The sequence below is a fragment of the Macaca nemestrina genome, chromosome X (genome assembly GCF_043159975.1).
Source record: "Macaca nemestrina isolate mMacNem1 chromosome X, mMacNem.hap1, whole genome shotgun sequence".
Classification (NCBI taxonomy): domain Eukaryota; kingdom Metazoa; phylum Chordata; class Mammalia; order Primates; family Cercopithecidae; genus Macaca; species Macaca nemestrina.
The window spans coordinates 127,058,142-127,084,601 of record NC_092145.1 but is presented as its reverse complement, the minus strand read 5'-3'; positions in this window follow the sequence as shown (position 1 = coordinate 127,084,601).

Sequence of the window (26,460 nt, the reverse complement as noted above, 5' to 3'; positions counted from 1 at the left end):
TGTTATATTCATGACACATTTATATATAAATTACCTAAGAGCTATAAGAGATCCATGTATTCATTCTCAGAACAAAACAAAAACGTGTGAAAATACCAAGGAAACAAAAGTGGATAGTTTCGAGAATTTATCTCCAAAATATTCATTTGGCAATTCCAGAAGTATTCTATCACTGCCTCCTCAATCACTAGTCCTACCACCACCCAGATTCATCTGGGAAAAAACACCATATTAGTATTATCTGCACTAGGTAATTATCTGCACTACATCAATTATATTATGGCTACACAGCATTTTGTGAGATGACCCAGGAACTTAACTGTCATAAGTTCTAAACAACTGATTCACAGTTGGAAGCTGCATACATGTTGGCTCAAGAAAGAATCCCTCATGGAGATGTGAGAGAGAGAAATATGACTGCCAGTCCTACTACGTCAGCCAAATTGGCCTCAGCAATCACTGGGGTAGCGCATGTTGTATCCAGAGTGTCTCCATAACTATATTGTTTTCATTTAATTATGAGCATACAAAATGCAGGCACTGGGATAATGAGAAATAGCAGGAAAATAAGGGCCTATAACATAGAATAACGTGCACTGAAATAATGTCACAAATAAATACAGCACTATCGCAAAGTCATGTCACAATATAGCTAAATAGCACAAAATTAATTTAAGCACAGATCTTCTGGAAAGTACACAAATATGGATAACACATATAATAGTGCCCTACACTAGATATAACAGAGTTCTTTTGCTAAGACAGTGAGAACGATTAAAAAAAAAAATGCCCGAACATATGGATTCTTCACAGAGGTAAGCTCATATTTTAGCTTCTATATTTGGATCATTTATCACAGATCTTAAGATGGCTCCTGTCCAAGGCATTGTGTATTTAGAGCCAATAACTGTTAAGCTAACTCAGAAAAACATACAAGTGTTTATTATAACCCGAAATTCACAAGAAAATTCTAGAATTTAAAACACATATTTCTAATATTGCAGGTTAGAAATCTGAACTTGGGAGTTTCTCTCATCATATATGGAGTACCAGGGCTATAAGGAGCTATAACTTCAGTATGGGAAACCCTGTCATTTTTGTCCTGGGCAACTCTTGAAAAAAGTTATGCCAAAATCACAGTTGTTTTGGATGAAACATTTACAATTGGAAAAAGATCAAAGTCAACACCTTGAATAGAGCCCAGAATCTGATTGGTAACTGGTCTGGATATAATTCACGGGTGTTACACACCCCATGCTTTTGGCTCTTCCATCTGTTCTGCATCATTCTTATTTTGAATAGCTAGCACTTCAGTCAGTTCATGCTAATCCAATATTCCAAATTGGAAACTCGGATCATAGGACCAAATTATCTGCCTTAAATTAAAAAGACCAATATATCCAAAGAATACATGACTACATGGCTATATGTGCATATCATTGGGGAAGCAATTGTCTTGGATTTTTAATGTTTTTAACAATTGAATAATTCTAGACATCATATATGTAACATTTGCAATCATGGTATCACAGAGTCTTGCATTAGCATATAGTTTACAGAAATCTAGTCTATACCTGCCTAATTGTAATTTACACTAACTGTGTCTGAACACAGGGCTAATTCCAAAAATTAAACATCATGTTTCCAGACATAAAAGTAAGATATTATTACTGACTTTTAGGGGACTGGGGGTAAATGTGGGATAAAAAGGTGTAAAAAGATAGGACATATATCAGTGCTTATACCATATATGCAAAATAAAAGGTAATTGCTAATGTAGATTGTCAAAGAATCATGGTGGTTCAAAGGAAAACAAAAGAACATCATATCAGGCTGGGGAAGGTGAGGTAAAGACAGATTTCGTGTAAGAGGTTACACTTAACAGGGTCTTGAGTGAGGGTTAATAATTTTAAAGAGGTGATAATTATTTATAAGAAAGAACCTTGAACGTGACAATCTACAGTAAGGATATAACACAAACATACATACCAACATGAAAATGTTAGCCTACAGTGCATTAGAGATCTGTGGGCATAGTTCATTTCAAATAGAACAGAAAGAAAATATCAGGGAGAGTACAGGGCATAAAGATAGAAGCTCAGTTTGACGTCATACACAAAACATCAAAGCAAGAAAATTTTACATAAAACTATAAGCAATGGGGAGTCATTAAATTTATGGATTGGAAAGTCAACACTATTAGATCTGCTCTTAAGAAAGAGAGATTTCCAGAAAATATAATTTACAGGAGTATTATATAGATAATTATCTATGTGACTATGTAAGAGGCTTTGAAAGATTTTGAGGACATAATGCAGGGTGATGACATTGGTAATGTTAAGGAAGGGAGAAGAGAGAGAAATATTAAGTCAGACTCTATGGACTTTGGCAACTGAATTGGAGGCTAACAACAGAAGTGCAGGGGATTATGATATGAAGGGACCTATGGGTCACTATCTCTGGTCTTAGCCCACCATTGTGTACTAAGAGTTACTTCTTCTTACAACAATAATGGTCACTCGATGAGGTTCTTGTAAGAAAAAAAAAAAGGAGGGAGGAAAGATAGCTCTTCTTCTCCCTCTGCTCCCACGCCCCCACCATCCCCTATAGATTCCCAGGCCATTGGAGAGACACAGATAATGAGAAATTACCAGGGAACAAAACATAAAAAAAAGACATATTGATATGATGCAATATTCAAGTAATTATTGAATGCAAAAGAAGTCACAACAAAAATGCTTAAAATATGATTAAAAGAGATTAGAGCATTTATATTTCTGGTAATATGATGTACACATATCAGTATAAATAAAAAATGCTGAATGGAGTTGTGTTAACTGAATTATCACCAAGTGAGTTATGCTAAAATATTCATAGCTTTCTTTTTTATCTTTATGAAAATTACATGACTTTGATGATAGAGCAAATATATAACCATCAGATGTCATATATTTACATATACTGCTCGAATACTCTTCAATTAGTCCTAAAAACTGCACCTACATGGCTCTTTATATCTCCCCAATGCTATGTTTATGGGTGAAAGAATAACTGTGCCTTTACCAGAACTAGGGTAATGATTATGAGCTTATTTAGCAAAAGATGCTAAGTTCAGTTTGGGCTAGAGTTTGATGAACTACTTGGATAGTCTAGAGAAAATAACCACCAAAAGATATGAGGCTGGAGTTGTGAAAGACATCAAAGTCAGAGATTTAAAATTTTTTTTTTGTTAGAGATGAGGGGATTAAATTACTATTGAAGAGTGGAGAAAAAAGGTGGTCAAGTTCAGATATCAGAACATTTGCTTGAGAAGATATATCAGAGTAAAAGCTCTCGGATATAGAAAGAAAATTATAATCTCAGTCCATAATTGTTATGAAGTATGCCTGTAGTTTCCTTATGGAATTTGATATCAAAAACATAATTTCAAGTATCTTCTGATGGGTATACCACAATATGGTCTGGCTCTTTGGAGAATACTCTTTGGTACCAGCAGTGATCCAGAGGAACGCATGCAAAAGAGGACATGTTCTGACTGAAGAGTTACAGGGTACTTTGCAGGCATCTTTCTGGCTCTAGAACTTAATTATTTTCACACAAAAGAAACAAACCTCAGTCTGGCAATTAGTGTGCTACCTGTGTTAGTAGTTCACTGTTAATAATCTAATGAGCAGAATATCAGGTTGGAGTACCACTGTATTTAAAATCTACAAGCCACACATAAGACATATATAATTTAATAATTAGGGATCCTAAAATGAAAGTCAAATATTCTCAACCATGCGTGTGTGTGTGTGTGTATGTGTGTGTGTGTGTGTGTGTGTGTGTGTGTATGCATATTTAGACACTTTGTAAATCACCAAAGATTTAATTTAGATAGAGGAGGGGTGGAGGTAAGGTGCACATGGGGAAATTGACTAAAAAGGATCTTCACATGAGCAAAGAATCCAGGAGGGCCTGGTAGCAAGAAAAATAAAGCAACTTGCAGACAAAAGAATTGTCTGTACTACAAGGAAGAGAAGGCAGGAAAAGGAATACATCTTAAGTGTCAAAGACTGTTTTAGCAGTCGGGTTATAGCAGTAAACAACACAAATTTCATATTCTCAAGAAGCATGCATTTGGGGGTGGGGATCCCTTTTACAAATGAAATGTTAAAGCCAAATATAAAGTTCTATGTTAGATAGGATGGTCAGAGAAAGCCTACATGGGGAGTGATGTAGATGAAGTGAGAGAGGAAGCCATACAAACTTTTTGGGGGTAAAAGGGTGATCATCCTAGACAAGGAAAACATTGACTGCAAAAGCCCTAAGTCAGGAACATGCTTGGCAGAGTCAGTCAAGAAAAATCATGAAGCTAATAAACTTGGAACAGGGCAAATCACGGGGAAAAGGATGGGAAATGAGATAGAACAGGGAGCCAAAGTCCAGATAAGATAAATCTTACAGGCAAAGGTTAAGAATTAGAATTTTGTTGTAAGCCTGGCACGAAGCAATTAGACAGACATAATCTGACATATGTTTTACAAGAAACTCTCTGGCTGCATTGTGAACAACAGACTGAAGGTGGATATAATTGGGAGTAGTAAAACAAGTTAGGATGCTACTGTAGTTGCCTAAGTGGGAGTGATTGAGGATTGGACTAGATGAGACAATTAGTGAGATGCCTCTGAAGACTGGTTCTTAAAGTGCAACCTGGACCAGCAGCATCAACATCCCTTGGAAACTGGTGACACGTACAAATTATCAGGTCCTGCCCCACCTACTGCATCAGAGACTCTGGGAATGAGCCCGAGCAATCTGAGTATTAACAAATCCAGTAGGTGATTCCAATGCCTGCTAAAGTTTGAGAACTGCTGCTTTACACCTAAAGGCTCCCCTAATTCTGATTTGAGTTCTGAATCATTCCAGCATTTTTGTGTCACTCAGTAAATTAAATTTACATGGTGTATGTATGAATGTAGTATAAGAAATATCAGCCTTAAGAAGTGTGAAATTATTTATTGAGGACATCTGGAGAAATGTGAAGTAGAAAAAAACTAAATATGGGGTGTATAACTCATGTGCACATTGTCTCAGTACCTAAAAATTGAATTTCTTGCTCTAAATGCAGGCCACATTCTGATTCATTTATAATACTGTATCATGCTACTTAGAACAAGCTTTAATTTAAATTGCCAGCACTCTTTCATGCAAAAAATATAGTTGAATTTAATGATCTCATTATGAGTAATAAACAATTACTCTGCAGATTTTCAGGCAAGCCAGATTTTCATTTTTTTAAAAGTCACTTGTTTTACCAGTGATGGGCATCTACATTAACAAAAACTGAAAATCACGAATCTACATGAGTTGTATATAATTAATGAGTGCCACAGTCTAAAATAGAACATTAAGAAGTTAATAAAATGCTGAATATTTTGAGTTGCTATTTTGAGCAGAAAGCATAATAGGTCATAACAGAGGCTTCAAAATCAAGAAGATTCTAGAAAGTTAATTACCAAAAATAAATCCATTGGGGAAAGCCTCTCTGATTTGATGGTCTGTATTTCCCCTTGTGATTACATTTAAAATACACTTCAGGGTCACTTTGCTGGAAGAAAAAAAAGTGAAGAAATAATTTAAAATGTTTAGTATTAACACAATAGAAGCTATTTTAAATACACACATATATGTTTGTTTACATATGCATCTATCTGGATTAAAAATGACTATACATTTATATACTCCTCACTGTAGTTAAACACTCTATGTCTCAATTACCACTCTGATGAACAGGAGACAGATTTAGAATATTGCTGTACACTGTGCTTACACTGGGGATTTTGGCAACCTCATAGGACCCCCCAGGAACAAATAGGCTGGGTTTGCATTACAGCTATCTGCCAGAAGATAGTGCTCAAAGCGTACGACGGGCTCTCTTGATCACCATGGTAATGTATATTCACAGTACATTCAGAAGACAGGGAAATACACTTAATGCCATATATGTTTCTGCTCATACATATAATTTAATTTTTCCAAGAAAGGGCCAAAAGATAGACAAAATACAATTGATATGTGATTTCTGCAGCTTGATCTTCCTTTCTGGTATCATTGTCTTATGCTGTCTTTCACTGTCACAATTTACCATTTCCTCACTGAGATTTTACAAGCATCTCCTATATTATCAGTTTTCAAACATGGTTCCAATATACATCCTTAACAAACTGGAGCGTCCAGACTAGGAGGGAGAGAACTGGCACTAGAAGTTGTGCTTAAGTTGCCTGTGACCATAAGAATGTGGGCTCCCCCATGGTATATCCAATTCTGATACTATATTTCAGCAGAAAAGGAAAAAAATGTCAAATAACCTCTAGGACCCAAATGTTTCACCACTTTCCTTATCTTCCGGATGTGATCATATCTTACCAGGATTTTGAATTGATTTTCTAAAAGAACTTTGAACATTCCCTGTAATGTATCAAGCTAGATATAAACAGTCTGCACTGGAATTGTACATGTTACATAACTTTATCTCAAAATGTATATGTTAGGATATATTAATATTGCTATTTATCCCTTATTCTCTACTCAACTCTACTAATGAATATTCACTGAACATATTCAGAGCTCCTTTCTTACTCCATTTTTCTACTCATGCATCTCGTGCATTCATAATTTGCATTATAAATATATGTGTACAAATCCTTGTGCTCAATATTTAAAGAAATTTAAAAAGAGGGAAAGAACATAACTAAAACTTGCTATGAATCATATGAGGATGATATTATGAGAACACTGTTAAACTATTTAATTGTTTTTTTCAGAAATGAAGAAACATAGATTTAGGCAATATTTCATTACACTGGGTTACTTGTCTATGGTCATCCAACTAGAAAGTAGTGGAATCCAGATTTAATCTTAGATCTGATACTGAAGCCTCTAGATTCTTCCTCTTTTCCATGTTGCTTATCTTATCCCTTTCAAATAGTGCACATTATAGACTGTAAAGTCTCAAGAGCAGCAATCATCTCTATTGATTTTTGGTCTATCCATCCACTTAGCACATAATATACACACAATTATTCACAAAATTTAACTAATATAAAATCAACTGCTAAAGGCATCTAGTATCTTGCACAATACATCTGGCAGGTGAATAACAGTAATATAAAACAGTACACATTAAATGACAACCATTGTATTAAAAGAACAGAAAAGGAACACTGAAATTAATTCCGTCTCACAGAACAGGTCAGACAGGTAAGAGACACTGTTGATATCCCTTTTAGATAGGCTTTTAACAGCTCTGTGAATCCCTGCCCCAGTTTCTTCACACTTTACTGCTAAAAGTTGACTCCTGGGACATTGTGAAGATTTTTCTTGAGCACTAGAAGGGGCGATCAAGAAGTGACCCCACAGAAATACAAAAAAACCTCATAGACTGTTATGAATACCTCTATGCATACAAGCTAGAAAACTGAAAAGAAATTGATAAATGCTTGGAAACATATAACATCCCAAGATTGAACAAGAAGAGACTAAATCCTTGAACAGACCAGTAATGAGTCCCAAAATTGAATTAGTAGTCAAAAGCCTACTAATCAGAAAGAGCCCAAGACCAGATGAATTCACAGCCAAATTCTACCAGATGTATAACAAAGAGCTGGTCCCATTCCTACTGAAACTATTCTAAAAAATTGAGGAGGAGGGACTCCTCCCTAAGGCATTCTATGAGGCTAACATCATCCTGACACCAGAAACTGGCAGAGATACAACAACAAAAAAAGAAGACTCCAAGACAATATCCTCAGTGAACATCAATGCAAAAATCCTCAACAAAATACTGGCAAACCGAATCCAGGAGCACATCTAAAAGCTAATCCACCACGATCAAGGAGGCTTTACACCTGGGATGCAAGGTTGGTTCAACATACACAAATCAATAAATTTGATTCACCACATAAACAGAACTAAAAAAGAACACACACATAATCACCCTCAATAAATGCACAAAAGGCTTTTGATAAAATTCACATTCATGTTAAAAAAAACTTCACCAAACTAGGGATTGAAGGAACATACTTCAAAATAGTAAGAGCCATCTATGAGAAACCCACAGCCAACATCATATTGAAAGGGCAAAAACTGTAAATATTCCTCTTGAAAACCGGCACAAGACAAAGATGCCCTCTCTCACCACTCCTATTCAATGTAGTACTGGAAGTCTTAACCAGAACAATCAGGCAAGAGAAAGAAATAAAAGACATCCAAGCAGGAGGAGAGCAAGTCAAACTATTCCTATTTGCAGATGACATGATTCTATATCTAGAAAACCCTATAGTCTGCCAAGAAGCTTCTTGTTTTGATACACAACTTCAGAAAATTTTCAGTATACAAAATCAATGTACAAAAATCAGTAGTATTCCCATACACCAACAACATCCAAGCTGAGAACCAAATCAAAAATGCCACCCCATCCACAATAGCCACAACAAGAATAAAATACCTAGGAATACAGCTAATCAAGAAGGTGAAAGATCTCTTCAATGATAATTACAAAACACTGCTCAAAAAGAAATCAGAGATAGCACAAACAAATAAAAAATCATGCTTATAGATAGAAAGAATCAATATCAATAAAATGGCAATACTGGCCAAAGCAATTTATAGATTCAATACTATTCCTATGAAATACCTATGAGATTCTTTAAATAATTAGAAAAAAATGCTTTACAATTAATATGGAACCAAAAAGAGCCTGAATAGCCAAGAAAATCCTAATCAAAAACATAAAAGCTGGAGGCATTACATTACCTGACTTCAAAATATACTATAAGGGTATAGTAACCAAAACAGCATGGCACTGGTACAGAAACAGACACATAGACAAATGGAACAGAATAGAGAATCTAGAATTAAGGTCACACACCTACAGTCATCTGGTCTTTGACAAACCTGACAAAAACAAGCAATGGGGAAAGGACTTCCTATTCAATAAATGGTGCCGGGATAACTGGCTAGCCATATGCAGAAGACTGAAACTGGACCCTTACTTACAATATATACAAAAATGAGCTCAAGATGGACTAAAGCCTTAAGTCTAAACTCGAAAACTATAAAAACTCTGGAAGATAACCTAGTAAATGCTATTCTGAACATAGGACCTGGCAAAGAGTTCATGACAAAGATGCCAAAAGCAATTGCAACAAAAGCAAAAATTGACAAATGGGACATAACTAAATTAAAGAGCTTCTGCACAGCCAAAGAAACTATCAATGGAGTAAACAGACAACCACAGGATGGGAGAAACTTTTTGCAAAGTATGCATTGGATTAAAGTTTAATATCTAGAACCTATAAGGAACTTAAATGTACAAGAAAAGAACAAATAATCCCATCAAAAAGTTGGCAAAGACATGAACAGACACTTTTCAAAAGAAAACATACATGTGGCCAAAATGCTCAACATCACTAATCACTAGAGAAATGCAAATCAAAACTGTAGTGAGATACCATCGCACATGAGCCAGAATGGTTATCGTTAAGTCAAACAATAACAGATTCTGGCGAGGTTGTGGAGAAAAGGGAATGCTTATGCACTGCTGGTGGGAATGTAAATTAGTTCAACCATGTTGGGAAGCTGTTTAGCAATTTCTCAAAGAACTTAAACAGAATTACCATTTGATCCAGCAATCGCATTATTGGGTATATACCCAAAGTAATATAAACAGTTCTGCATAAAAACACATGCATGTGTATGTTCATCTCAACACTACTAATAATTGTAAAGACATGGAACCAACCTAAACGCCCATCAATGGTAGGCTGGATAAATAAAATATGGTATATATACACCATGGAATACAATGTTGCCAAAAAAAAGAGAATCAGATCATATCCTTTGTAGGAACATGGGTGCAGCTGGAGGCCATTATCCTACGTAAACTAACACAAGAACAGAAAACCAAATACTACATGTTTTCACCTATAAGTGAGAGCTAATCATTAAGTATATAAGGACACAAAGAAGGGAACAACAGACACAGGAGCTTACTTGAGGGTGGACGATAGGAGGAGGGTGAGGATTGAAAAACCACCTGTTGAATACTGTACTTATTACCTGGGTGACAAAATAATGTGTACACCTAACCCCCACGACATTCCATTTACCTATATAGTAAACCTGCACATATACCTCTGAACCTAATTAATATACATATATATATGTGTGTGTGTGTGTATATATATAAATTATACTTTAAGTTCTGGGATACATGTGCAGAATGTGCAGGTTACATAGGTATATATGTGCCATGGTGGTTTGCTATACCCATTAACCTGTCATCTGCATTAGGTATTTCTCCTAATGCTATCCCTCCCTTTTCCCCCTACCTCCTAACAGGCCCCACTGTGTGATGTACCCCTCCCTGTGTCCATGTGTTCTCATTGTTCAACTCCCACTTATGAGTGACAATATGTGGTCTTTGGTTTTCTGTTCCTGTGTTAGTTTGCTGAGAATGATGGTTTCTAGCTTCATCCATGTCCCTGCAAAGGACATGAACTCATTTTTTATGCCTGTATAGTATTTCATGTTATATATGTGACACATTTTCTTTATCCAGTCTATCATTGAAAGGCATTTGGGTTGGTTCCAAGTCTTTACTATTGTAAATAGTGCTGCAATAAACATACATATGGATGTATCTTTATAGTACAATGATTTATAATTCTTTGGGTATATACCCAGTAATGGGGTTGCTGGCTCAAATGGTGTTTCCGGTTCTAGATCCTTGAGGAATCACCACAGTGTCTTCCACAATGGTTGAACTAATTTACACTCCCACCAACAGTCTAAGTGTTCATATTTCTCAACATCTTCTCCAACATCTGTTGTTTCCTGACTTTTTAAAATATCTTAATAAAAGGAAAAAAATAATTTAAAAAGTGTGATTTGCAAAGAGAGACTAATGTGTAGGCTGCCTTGTTTGTAGTGGTAAATCATTTCAGAGAGAAGGCTAAAGGGATGATAGGCATTTTAAAAGAAGCAATAAAGTCTTAATTTAGTAGATAAATGTAAGACATTGAAAGTTTATTTTCCTCCTACGTTGAATAAAGTGAGTAGGTATCTATACTTCTGCCTCCATAGATTTTTTCAAGCAATTCTAATTGTTTTTAAAGATTGTTTGCCATGTTTCTATATTACTCTTGATATTTCTCTTGATTCTGAAAACCTAAAGGTATTCTCCTTCCTCTTCCCATTTGTGTGCACTCTTTCTCTATATAAGAAACTTTGACTTTTCTCATAATTCATTACATACTTCTGGCCTAATTTACAGTAAATGTAAGTTTTCTCAATGCAGAGTCAATTTCCAATGACTACATTCCCAAAACCTTTGCTACTGTCTTTTCCATGGAGTCTATACTCAGTATTTAATGAATTAAATTGAAAACTAAATACTAAACTCTAGATTTTATTGCATATCACCTTTCTCCCTCCTCCACACTCCCTTTGATAGGAATAGGATAGCAGGTGCTCAGAAATATTTTGGTTTCTCAATACAATGTAGGCATCTATTTTGACATTCTACAGAATGGCAAGGTCATTCAATCAATGGTTATCTGAATATCTTCTCATCTGCAATTCTCTGGGCATGGGGGAGGAGAGAAGAGGGATGTAGAGAGAATATTTCACTGTTCTTTCTATTGTTATAAAAACAATCTAATTTAGGTTCTCCCTTATTAAAGCCCTGATTAAAAATAATAGTAAAATAAATCATATATGACTCATTTTTAATTATTCTGTACTGTAATAGAAGTGTTCCTGTTATTTGCAAATCTACAAATATTGGTCAGTAAATTAAATGATAAATTCTGAGAAAAATCCCATCTAATTACATCTAGATAAGTTGACTTAGTGCTGAAGTGACTACTTAGGAGTGTCAGTGGCATCCTTTCTATAAATTATGCCTCTAACAGAGTATATTCTATTTCTTTCGCATAGGAAAAAGTTCTTCATAGTCACCGTGGTAGTGACCACTACAAGAAATGTGTGGCAGTTTAAAATGATGCTTTAAGTAGATTTAATACCTATTCTCTATTTTCTCTTGATTTTTCTGCTGCCCCGCTATATTATTTTTTCTGCTAGGAAATGTGAATGGCATCTATAAAATTTTAAGAGGACACACTTCAGAACCAAGTGTTTCTGGCTTGGTCATAACAAAGCAAATGATACACGAATTTGAAATCATTAGAAGTTTTGCTCTTGTGAAAAAGTTCAATAAAATACACAATATTGATAACTGACCCAAAATGCCTTTAATATTTTCTATTTATATGCTTTCATGTTAAAATATAGCTAATTTTTTTTTTTTTTTTAGTTTTGGCTCATATATATTATTCATGAAGGCTTCTTTTGAAGAGACAATTAGTATACTCAAATATCCCATGTCCTCTCTTACATTTCCCAGCTTTCCTGGTAGTGATTTTGAAGTCATGTGACTTGTCCTGTTCAAGGGACTGTATAGTTGGATACTTGTCATTTGCAGGTTTATAACTATTAAGTGCTGTTGGACTTCTTTCATTCCTGCTTTCTTATGACAATTTATACTAATTGTAAAAGATGATGTTAGGAGAAGAGGGAGGAGGGCCAGCTAAACTACAATCAGAAAGATAACACTTGATTGTAGTAACACACTGAGTTTCAAGGCTTTGTCTGTTTTGACACTTCGCCTTATTTATCTTAAATAATATCCATTCCCTGATCACTTTCAATGGACAGCCCCACTTTCCAGTTCATTCTATCACCCTTTTCTGTTTGATTTCCTCCTTAGCACTTGTTACCATGTAACAAACTATAAATATCACTTTATTTTCTATAACCTTCAACTAGATCAAAAGCTCCGTAAAGCAAGAATGCATTTTTGTTTCAGTTTAGTTTACTGCTATATCCCTAACAACTTGGGCTGTAACTGGAACACAGTAGATGCTTCACAATTTTGCTACTTGAGGAAGTTACATAATTGCTTAGCCTCAATTATCCTTCTTATCATATAGTCAAGAAGATAAATGAGAACATGTATAAATCTTCTAGTTTCATATGTAGTACACATTTAAAACATTTAATGAATGAATGTTTTAAGAAAACATCACCACCTGGTTATCAGATAAGCTCTACCATAAATTTTCTCAAGATGATCTTAAAATAAATTTTGAGCTATACACCATAACATGTTTATCCAATAAGGATTCACACTTTTTATTTGTATCACTGTCCTTTGCAATTTATCAAGATACGATGCACACATGCATAAAAACACATATTTTTATACACACAAACATAAGCACACGCATAGGTGCATGTTTGTATATGTGTGTACAGTGTACATATGTACCTGTGTATATTTATATTTGTATAGGTGTGTCTATTTATATATGTGTGGATATACATTTACATGAGATAAATAAGTAAAACTTATTTTTCTAGTTATCATCTAATAAATCTGCAGTTTCAATTCTCAATGCTGTGGGAGGACAAAGAAATGTAAATGTATGCTGAATAAACATCTGCTTTTCTCGAGGATAAATGTGAAGGGCAAAAAAGGTAGAGAAAAAGTAGATAATGTGACAGTTACTGCTCTGAGTATACAATGTATATACTCTAAAGTTGTCTTTGTTCATTTGACATATCAAATGCAGGCAACATTTTGCCACTCTTCTAGCAGATGTCACTGCCTATCAAAAGATTTTTTTGAAGGGTGACTCAACCTAAAAAGAAAATCAAAGTAATTCAACATTATCTGCAGTAACACCTAAAACTCATTCCTTTCTCCTAAAATACCCCCTGAAGATATTTTTTCATCCCAGAACGTTTCTCCCATACTAAACACTAATATCAGTAATAGATTTTAACAAAAATTTAATTCATAATAAGGGAAAATATAGAAAGAAGGCAAAATAAAATTATTAACCAGCATTATGCTTGAAGACATTCTGAACATGTCAGAATAGAAATAAACTTTCTAAATTTACTCAGAAAGGAAACAACTATACAGATACAGAAATATATTTCATTTCTGACTTTTAATATATTTTACTTGTTTGAAGAGAAAAACTTCTACAGAGAATGGAACTAAAGCAAACATTTCTGAATCATACATTTTATTGTGTGAAATGTCCTTCATTTTCACATTGTTATTTACAGTTTATTTCAGAAGAAGTTACTGCATCTTAACTTTCACTTAACCATGAATGAAGGAGGTGAGAAAATAATAGAAATAAATGAAAAATATATAAATGAAGAAAGAGATTGTTAGGTGTACACTCAATAGAGCTATATGGGTGGAGAGGTTTCAAGGGATCAGAGACCTACATATGAGTATTAATACTCATGGTAATTATATCTTCTACTAATGTTTTAAAGGCCTCACTGTTACACACAGTAAAAGTCATGAAGAATGAGATTTCACTAAAGTTTTATAGAATTCCAAATAATAACTTTCCCTACATAGTCCCTTTACTGTGAGGCAGTGGAAAACTGAGAACCAAAACCCTCAGATGACTGATTTTTATAAGGGCCATTGCCGTATTCTGTTTTACCTGCTGAGTGTTTGAGTGTTTTCAAAGGCAATGTAATACCAGAAATGAAGCACCGAGCCAGCCTAAAGCATCCACATGCCCTAGATTTTCTGTGAAAAAAATTGCAGTGCCGGATTCCTGCTTTAGACAATATTCCCTGTCTTGTCATAAATAAGCCCAAAATATCAGATTTCAAAATTCACAGATAAACTTTAGTCCTCATAAAAAAAAAATAAAGTTGGGAAAGAAAGATTGAAAGTATACTAAGTTAATCCTTAGGAATTTTCATGTGCCTTTAAAAATAAAACATGTTAAGTCAGTCCGCAGAATAAAGAAAATACAAATGACATCTTGTTGGGCTTCTTTTCATACTTGTTTCAATGACAGTTTTATTCTTCTTTATTGATGTGCTGAGGATGCCTATAAGCTTTTCTACTCTCATTTGGAACAAGGTTATTAAAATTTAAACATATTGCTTCTAAATACATTTTCCTTTCTGCCAACTTGGCAGTATGTACCCCAATTTTATTTTCCACCTCTTTCTTGCATATTTGGTGGACTCACTTCAATTTCAGTGATTCTCATAGGTTTCTATTCATTAAAATAATCACTTCAATGAATGATACAAAATGTTAGTGTTGAGGGAAGGCAGAGAAGTGAAACTAGAAGAAGAAACAGCAAGATCCATCACTTTTAGTGATATGAAAAATGATATGGTGACAATTCTTTTATTTGTCTATTCTGAACAACCCGCTATTAAGCTAGGTTCCATTTGGAATACATACAGTTAAAAAATAGTATACAGAAGTAGATTTTATATATTCTACACTTTGCATAATGGGAATTTATTTTGGTGCATCATTAATGTATTGTCTAGTGACAATATATCTAACTCATGTAGAGAAGATGAAGGAAAGAAGAGAGAGAGAGAAATGGAGAGAGTGAAGAGGGAAGGAGAAAATGAGGGAGAGAGAAAAAAATTGCATAGCGTTGTCACACTCACCATTCCCCTATGTACCTCTCTTTCCTCAAGGAACCAAGAGAAAAGATCTGTAGTTTCTTTTGGAATTTCAGCACCTGAGCGCTTTCTTCCATAGTGCCCATCTATGAATGTGACCTCCTTGTCATTCAATAATTTATAGTAGTTTAAGAATTTTCAATATTAATTTAAGCTGCACTGGCTTTCCATGTTACACTCTTTGGAATCTAATTCCTACTTAAAGTCTGACTCCAGGGTACTTTCTAATCTTAAAGAATATAAATAAGAATTGTAACAATAAAATAGATGGATATCATTGAATTGTTAATTGCCTACTAGTACTACAGTATAATATTGCAAATGTCAAATGTGTAAATTACACAAATGAAACCAGGCTCAAGTAACTTTTATGATGATGGAATGAGATAACATACATTAAGTCCCTGGTGCAGGGCCTGACTCATAACATGAAAACAAAAATCTTGAGTTAATATGATTATCTGCAGGTTTGATATTTATTTTTCTTTTGCCTAGAGCAGCATTAAATTTTTACATAAGTTTAGAAAGTTTGCATAATATAAAAAAGCTACCTAAGCAGGTTGCATCTTTAAAGTTCATTTGCCAAAAACTTTTATAGAAGTGAGAAAAACATTTCATAAAATATTACCAGTTGTTATGACTCATATTAATTGAAAGTCTACTATGTTTTAGATTTGGTAATAAGAGCTTTGTCATTTTGTTTAATCTTCATAGTAACTATGGAAACAAATAATTATTTTCATTTTATAGATGAAGCTTCTGAGGTGCAGAGAGCTATAGTAACACATCTAAGGTTAAGTGGCAACTGATGTATGTTATGATGCTGTTATGACTCACATTAATTGAAGGTCTACTATGTTTTAGACTCTGTAATAAGAGATTTATATGTCATTTTGTTTAATCTTCACAGTAACTGTGGAAATAAATAATTATTGTTATTTTATAGATGAAGCTTCTGAGGTGCAGAGAGCTATAGTAACACATCTAAGGTTAAGTGGCAACTGATGTATGTCTGACTTTAAAACCAGTGTTTTGTTTACAGTTAGCCTACACTAGTCGATTATATATATTGTAGAGCACATAGCGATTATGCATCATCTTAGGGTTAGTGTCAGTGCTTCCTGGTATACTCTATCTATATTATTGTTGTAATGAAGTGCTTTTTATACATTGAAAATGGAATATGTCAGCATTGTTGAAACATGGCTTCCATTTTGTAATTCCCACAGTGACCTATTTGGAATTTAACAGATATTTTCCTATAAAGAGCAAAGTATGCCTGATCAAGTAATAAAAATCTCTGATAACAATTCTCACATCCATTTCAAGGAATATACATATATATGTATATAGACATATATGTGTATATAGACATATATGTGTAGACGTATATGTCTATATATGTATACACAAATATGTATAGGTGTATATAGACATATATGTGTAGACATAGACATATGTCTATGTCTATATATATACAAGTATATATACGTATATATGTATATACACACACACATTTGGGTTTTTTTTTGCATTTTTTTGCATTTCTGCATTATCACCAAAACTGGTTTGATTAGCAAAAACTAGTCAAACACAGAGTCAAATAAATGACCATGAATATTATACCTTCCTTATATAATACATGTGTTTAAAAAAACTAATTTTTCTTACCCTGGAAGTTACTATAAATTGCCTATTCCACTGAAACCAAAGATATCTGATGTTTGAGGCACTAGTGATTTCCCATTTTTTCCAGTTTTTCTCCTTTCAGAACCATAATGGATATAAACCCACCCAATTCAGATTAGTTGAGATTGCATGATTTTTTTGACTAATGCAAGTGAAATTTATATCATTCTTGATCTTTGTGAGATCAAATGAATAACATAAGTATCAAATGAATCATACATTTAATTGTAAGTACCAAATGAATAACATGTCGATTCTGAAGAGCATTCCTGAGCCTTCACATGGAGAATAGTTGCCTTGGATTGTTACGAAGAGTCACACAGACTTGATGTAAGGAAGGAAAAACACGGTTTTTGAGTCACTAAAATTTTTTGTTTGTTTAAAATTTTTAAATAAGTAAATGATACACTTGATGTAACAGGACACTACATCAGCACAGAGAAGTGAATTTCACTATTATGTAGGAAGTAAACATTTTCAATAAAATATTTACCAGTGACAAAAATTAGTGTGTATAATTATATTTCCATACAGATAGTAATTGATTACAGTTATTTCACAAGTCACATTCTATATTCAGGCCAAAATATTGCAAATATCTTAAATATTATACCTAGCAGTTTTCTAACTATGTGAATCATATTTTCTTTACATGTTTTTCTTTGCATATTTTTCTTTACAGTTTTCTTATCTCCTCTCACATCCTTAGAATTTTTAAAAAATTATTTTTACTTTCAAATTTTAAATTTGCAGTAAAAAATTCTCTCAGGTGTAGTATATAAAGATTTAAAATCAAGAGAGACCATATTCTATGACATATATGTATGTATGTATATACATATATATCATATATTTTATATACTGCATGTATATTATACATACATGTGTAAATTATATAAAATATAATACATACATGTAAATTATATAAAATACATATGTAAATTATTTCCCAAAGGAAAACCCTGATAAGATTTTTGTTATTAATTACATTATGGTAAAAAAAATAACACAGAAAACAAACAAATATTTATACAAGATAAATTTTCAGCAATGAGCTATGTCCATATAAACACTACCACCATAATTTACAAAAAGTAAATCAAAAGAGACAATGGTAAAATAAAAGAAAGCACAGTGCTTTTTGGATTCTGGACAATCAGAATTTTGTGTATTTAAAAATCATTGTATGTTAGCAAATGACTGACATTTTCTTTTTCAACTTTTAAGTTTGAGGTACACATACTGGTGTGTTATATAGGTAAACTTGTGTCATGGGGGTTTGTTGTACAGATTATTTCATGACTCAGGTATTAAGCCTTGTACCCATTAGTTATTTTTCCTGATCCTCCCCTCCTCCTACCCTCTACCTTCCAGTAGGTCCTACTGTCTGTTGTATCTGTTGTTCCCCTCTATGTGTCCATATGTTCTCATCATTTAGTTCCCACATACAAGTGAGAACATGTGGTATTTGGTTTTCCATTCCTGCTTTCCTTTGCTAAGGATAATGGGCTCCAGCTCCATTTCCCTGCAAATGACATAATATTTTTTATGGCTGCATAGTATTCCATGCTGTATATATACCGTATTTTCTTTATCCAGTCTACTATTGATGATCATTAGGTTGATTCTATGTTTTCACTATTGTGAATAGTGCTGCAATGAACATATGCATGCATTTATCTTTATGATATAAGGATTTATATCCCTTTGGGTATCTACCCAGAAATAGAATTGCTGGGTTGAACGTTAGTCCTTTTTCACCTCTTTGAGGAATTGCACGCTGCTTTCCACAACGATCAAACTAATGTACACTTCCACTAACAGTATATAAATGTTTCTTTTTCTTTACAACCTCATCAGCGCCTGTTATTTTTTTGAACTTTTTAATAATAGCCATTCTGACTGGTGTCAGATGGTATCTCATTAGGGTTTTGTTTATGTTTCTCTAATAATCAGTACTGTTCAGCTTTTTTATATGTTTGATGGCCACTTGTATGTCTTCTTTTGTAAAGTGTCCATGTTCTTTGCCCACTTTTTAATGCTTTTGTTCTTATAAATTTAAGTTTCTCATACATTCAGGATATTTGTCAGATGCATAGTTGGCAAAAATTATCTCCCATTCTGTGGGTTGTCTGTTGATTTTGTATCCTGAAAATTTGCTGAAGTTGTTTGTCAGCTTACGGAGCATTTGGGCCAAGAATATGGAGTTTTCAACATACAGGATTACGGTGTCTGCAAAGAGGGATCCTTTGACTTCCTCTCTTCCTATTTAAATGCCCTTCATTTCTTTCTCTTGCCTGACTGCTCTGGCCAGGACTTCCAATACTATGTTGAATAGGAATGGTGACAGAGGGCATACTTTTCTGTGCCAGTCTTCAAGGGGAATGCTTCCAGCTTTTGCCCATTCAGAATGATGTTGATTGTTGGTTTCTCATAGATGGCTCTTATTATTCTGAGGTATGTTCCTTCAATACCTCATCTATTGAGAGTTTTTAAGCATGAAGGGGTATTGAATTTTATCAAAAGCATTTTCTGCATCTATTGAGATAATCATGTGGTTTTTGTCTTTAGTTCTGTTTATGTGATGAATCACATTTATTGATTTATATATGTTGAACCAACTTTGCATCCCAAGGGTAAAGTACACTTGATTTTGGAGGATATGTGTTTTGATGTGCTCCTGGATTTGGCTTGCCAGTGTTTTGTTGAGGATTTTTGATTTGTTCACCAAAGTTACTGGCTTGAAGTTTTCTTTTTTGTCATGTTTCTGCCAGGTTTTGTTATCAGGATAATGCTAGGTTCATAGAATGAGTTAGGGAGGAGTCCTTCCTCCTCAATCTTTTGGAATAGTTTCTCTAGAAATGGTATCAGCTTTACTTTGTACATCTGATAGAATTCAGCTGTGAATCTGTGTGGTCCTGGACTTCTTCTGGTTAGTAAGCTATTTATTACTGATTCAATTTTGGAACTTGTTATTGGTCTGTTCAGGGATTCAATCTCATTCTGGCTCAGTCTTGAGAGAGTATATGTGTCCAGGAATTTATTCATTTATTCTAAATGTTTTGGTTCGTGTGCACAGAAGTGTTCATAGCAGTCTATGAGTGTTTTTTCGTATTTCTGTGGAGTCAGTAGTACTATCTCCTTTGTCATTTCTAATTGTTTTTATTTGGATATTCTCTCTTTTCATCTTTAGAAGTCTAGTTAGAATTCTATTTTATTTGTTTTTCAAAAAAAAAACCCACATAACTCCTGAATTCGTTAATTCTTTGAATTTTTATATCTCAGTCTTCTTCAATTCAGTTCTTTTTGATTATCATTTGTCTTCTGCTAACTTTGGGGTTTCTTTGTTCTAGGTTCTCTAGTTCTTATAGTTGTAATGTTAGGCTGTTAAATTAAGATCTTTCTAACTTTTTTGTGAGGGCATTTAGTGCTATAAATTTCCCTGTTAACACTGCCTTAGCTGTTTCCCGGAGATTCTGGTATGTTGTATCATTGTTCACATTAGCTTCAAAGAACTTCTTGATTTATGCCTTAATTTCATTATTTACCTAAAAGTCATTTAGGAGTGCATTATTCAATTTCCATGTAATTGTATTGTTTTGAGTGAATTTCTTAGTCTTAATTTGTAATTTGATTGTGCTGTGGTCTGTGAGATTGTTTTTTATGACTTCAGTTCTTTTGCATTTGCTGAGGAGTGTTTTACTTTCAATTATGTGATTGATTTTAGAATATATGCCATGTGGCAGTGAGAAGAATATATATTCTATTACTTTTGGGTGGAGAGTTCTGTAGGTGTCTATCAGGTCCTTTTGATTTAGTGCTAAGATTTGGTAATAAATATCTTTGTAAATGTTCTGCCTTGATGATCTAATACATTTGGTGGTATGAAGTCTGTCACTACTATTGTGTAGGAATCTATGTCTCTTTGAATGTCTCTAATAACTTGCTTTATGAATCTCAGTGCTCCTGTGTTGGGTGCATATATATTTACAACAGTTAGGTCTTCTCGTTGAATTGAACCATTTACTATTATGTAATGCCTTTCTCTTTTTGATATTTGTTGCTTTAAAGTCTGTTTTGTGAAGTTAGGGTTGCAACAAATACTTTTGTTTGTTTGTTTTCTACTTGCTTGGTAGATTTTTCCTATCCCTTTATTTTGAGCCTATTGGTGTCACGCATGTGAGATGGGTCTCTTGAAAACAGCATCCTAACGGGTCTTGATTTTTTATGCAACTTGCTACTCTGTGCCTTTTAATTGGGGCATTTAGCCCATTTTTATTCAAAGTGAGTATTAATATGTGCGGATTTGATCCTGTCATCATGTTAGCTGGTTATTATGCAGACTTTTTCTGTGTGGCTGCTTTATAATGTCACTGGTCTGTGTACTTATGTGTGTTTTTTAGTGGCTGGTAATAGTCTTTCCTTTCCATATTTAGTGCTTCCCTCAGGATCTCTTGTAAGGCATACGTGTTGGTAACAAATTCTCTCAGCATTTGCTTGTCTGAAAAAGATCTTACTTCTCTGAAGCAACACTTTCGTTTGTAAGCATCACTTAATATATTAAGTTCTTTTAAAACTATTTTGGATCAAAACCCAAATTACAAATAGTTGCAAATTTTTACTTCATCCATGTATGGAGAAGAATGGAAAAATACCCATAGTGAAGTAAAGCTAGTACCTAGTAGGTAACAATCTAATGGGTTCTTCATGATTTCTTTACTTACACTAATAATGTTCCGATCTCTCCTAATACAGTCTACAAAGAAATCATTTGCTATAGACATGAATCATTGGTTTGTTTCAACTGCCATCTCATGAGAATTAAGTATATTATGATGGTCTTATCCTGTACACAGAATGAAATATGCCATTTCTTGCCACACAGTAGATTTCACTGCTGGAGGAAACTTCAATCAAATAATTATCTCAGCCTTCAAAAATCCTTCACGACTGCATTACCAAATTAAAACATTTTATTTTAAATGTCAAAATACTTTTTAATATGCAACATTTGGACAGTGAAATTGCTTTTTTCTTACATTAATAACTTACCACTAGTTTAAAAGTTTAAATTAACTAAGAATGAATAAAATCTCTTCATTAGCAATATCATTGACTAAAGCTAAGAGATTTTATCAAATCATTCTTAGATGTTACATGATATTTCGTGAATGTTTGTGTTTGGTAACAAAGAATAATTTTTGCTCAATTCTTATGCTCATTATACTTTTGTGCACAGTTTATTTGGAAAATAGAAAAGACTATATATATTGTAAAGTACTATGAATCCCTAAGACAAGCTCATCTTCTGCCACATGGCTGATTCCTTAATAACTTGACCTAGGAATGGCTACTACCAGGGATTATTGTAAAACTGTAGAATTATTTCTCTATATTTTCCTTTTCTCTGATAGCAAACAGGCTCTTAACCTGGCCAAGGATTCCTTGGGCTGCTACCCTTCTCCCCAAATTTGGTCTAATCCTTAAATGAGAAGCACTTTGTTACCATGGTGAAAAGTTTTATATAAATAGGTTTACAGAGCACCTACTTTAGTTTAGCATTTGTGAATAAGTTTCAAATGAATAACAAAAGCAACATTCATGCAGTCATACTTAACAAAGGAAAATATATATTCAAAATCATATTCTAAAGAGCCACAAAAATGCAGGATATAATTCAAGAGCAAATGAACATCAAGTATTCAATTGAGCATTGATTCTAAGTAAATCAGAGTCTTGTTATTTTTGTTTGCTATTATCTTTAAGGCTCCATCAGTAAAAAGAATGGGACTGTAAACATCCTTGAAGGATACCTCGGGATAGACTGGAAATCATGGGTGTGTCTGTTTATAATCAATAAATTAATAAAATATTAAAAGAAAATAAAGCAGCACTCTATAATAAAATATAGCACAACTTCTAAGGAAATTTTTAATATTTAATTGCAAAATCAAAAGACAACAGTTTGCAAAATGTCTTTGAAAACAAACAAACCAAAGCTATTTCAAGTAATTACCCTATATTTTGGTGTCTCACATTTTCTGAGTATTACTTATGTGATGAATGCAATCAACCACCAAGATCTCTCTTCAAGAAAGGACTTTTTTCCTCCAGCTTTCATCTGTCATCCACTTCAGGGAATCCCTTTGCTGCAAAGAGACAAATTGTTCAAGGTTACACCCTTCCCATGTCAGCTGGTATTTAAGGACTGATGGAGGCAGGATTGTGAACTTCCAGCCATTTAGGCCAATTACAGGTTGATCCTGGATCCCTGGAACTCCCTGTGGTGATGACTGAAGCCCAGTATCACAAACGACTGGTCTTTTCTTGATTTCTCACTTACACAGGGTTTGATCAGTAGGTCATCAGTTAATAAATATCCTACAAACTAAAATCCACCTTAGAGTTAGCTCCTGGAGGACCTAAGTGAATTAAGAGAAGGTTAATAAGGTAGTTGCAGGGAAGGGGAGCATCGCACACCGGGTCCTATTGTGGGGAGGGGGTAGGGGGGAAGGATAGCATTAGGAGATATATCTAATGTAAATGATGAGTTAATGGGTGCAGCACACCAACATGGCACATGTATATATATGTAACAAACCTGCACGTTGTGCACATGTACCCTAGAACTTAAAGTATAATAATAAAAAAAAAAGGAACAACTCCATTATTGTCCATTTAAAAAGGTATCTGAGTCCTTTAGTACTTGGCATCGTCAAATATTAGGTTATGGCTAGTAAGGAAAACCTCATTCATTCAGACACATTGGAGTAGAAGGCTTATCTGAGTTTGAAAGCTTAAAAATCATAACAAAACCACCATAATAGGGGGAACACATAATGGTGGTCACAACATAAGCAAAACTATATGTGTTTGTCTCCATGTTGGCCTGAGAGGACCAAAGCTATGGGGGGTCAAAGTAGTGGTATTATTTATTTTTGCTGGGATGTTTCTTTCCTTGCCAAGTCTTAGACTCCAGGCTACTTATCCTTTTGACTATTCCCTGCTTTCCAAATGTAGGCAGATAAACCAAAGATGTTGGCAAATGGTGAAGGTGTGGGTTTCCAACCACATGAGAGGATCCTGGGCCTCCTTCCCCATCCTTGCACCTGTAGCCACCGTCAGTGGTGTTTGGAGGCCACAGCTCCTCCTACTGATGCTCACAGGACTCATGCATGGTATATCGTCTGTATTCGTGGTGAAAAATGGCTACTGAACAACTTGCATAATGGAAGTCTACTCAAGCTGCCTCCTTGTCAAATTAACATACTAACATCAGTGATAAAAATGTGACCTTCAACCTGCCCTGTCATTTAGAGATACCAAATAACATATGTTGTGGTCAAGGAAATGCTTCTGATGCCAGTCTAATGATTGTTTTTAGAAAAGGATATACTTTGACCTTCAATGTAATAAGAAATGCAACACTTTATAGTGTCCGACTGCTAAGATTTACTTCCAACTTGTCAGACACAACTAGTTTGCCCAATCCAAATCAAAGGGAATCAAGGCTATGAAATCCACACAGGACATCAACGCACACATAGATAAAAACTACAGATGTGTCAGAGGCAACCATATACATACAAATAATGTAACTACTAAATTCCATGAAGTAGCTGTCCAGGAATACTTTTCAAATAACTTCAGCAAAAAAGAAACACTTTGAAAGCATAAAGAAACTTTCCTAACAACACCTCCAAGGCCAAAGCCTACCAGGTCCCCATCTTCTGCAGGGCCAAAATGTTCATGTGCTTAATAAGTACAATATGAGTAGCACAAATGGAATCAGTCTGCTTGTAGCATGAGGTGACATCATCATCACCTATGAGAAAAGCCATAAGATGACTGTGACAGGAGTATTAAACATAAACCCAAATGAGAACATTGACCTATAATTCTCATTTAGTGCCACTGGAACTGCAGTGAAAATGTCATTCTTCCTGTCTTCAGTTTTGGCATGAATGCAGGTTCTAGCTTTTTTTTCTCACAAGGATTTCAGTTCAATCCAATTCTAGGTGACACCAGAAATCTCATGTTTAAAGCTTCCAATGACTCACTGAGAGCCTTTCAAGCCACCAATGGAAACTCTTTTAAATGTAATCCTAAGGAAAATGTTCATGTTACAAATGCTTTTTCAGTAAGCATATTCAAAGTTTGGATGCTTTCAGGTTTTTGGTTTGAAGGTGACAAGTTTGGATCTGTAGAAGAATGTCAACCAGATGAAAATATGCTGAGTTCTGCTGCCAATGGAGGCCCTCATACAGGGATTGTCTTCATAGTCTCAATTGCTTATCTCATTGACAGGAACAGAACTCATGCCTGGCATCAGACATTTTAGCATTCTAAATTACTCTGTACCACTGTACATCAACAGTAGTTGCCAGAGGTCTATATTCATTTTGCCTGTGATTAAATTGGCAATGAAATGGAGGCAAACTTTCTTGTAAACCGTTTTTCTCAAACCTGCTTTATAAAATGCAAAGAATATCTTGCAAAACTTACTAACTATGCACAAAAGAGTATTTAAATAGTGGTGCTAGTTTTACTAACTGGTTAAATATTAATATTTACCAAAGTAGAAATCACAGAGAAGAGAAAGAGTAGTTTTTTAAATAGGCACTGACAACATCATTTAACTCCATCATTTAACTTTTTCAGTTTCTAGCATTTGCTTTATCTACTCTTTATTCGGATTTAAGGCTTACATAAAGAAAATCTTGGGCTCTAACATTTATAACTAATGAAGGTTAGCTAATTGTTATACTGACATGTTTAACAGAGCCAAAAATAATAGAGGAAAGAAAAATCTAAAACAAAATATTCTAAAGATAAGAATTTGAAATGTTTAAATTAAGCTATGAAAATCAGGACTGGCATGGCCCATACAGGAAATGAACAGTAAAACGTGCAAGCATTTCATAAGCAATTGGGACTATCCTTCAGCATTTTTGTGTTCTGCCACCTCAAATTTGGCATGTTTTTAAAATATTAAAATGAGCGCTATTTTGATTTACAATTTTGTGAAGTTATTTGCTGTCTTTTTTTAAAAAATTATTATTCTTTAAGTTCTAGGGTACATGTGCATAATGTGCAGGTTTGTTACATATGTATACCTGTGCCATGTTGGCATGCTGCACCCATCAACTCGTCAGCACCCATCAACTCGTCAGCACCCATCAACTCGTCATTTACATC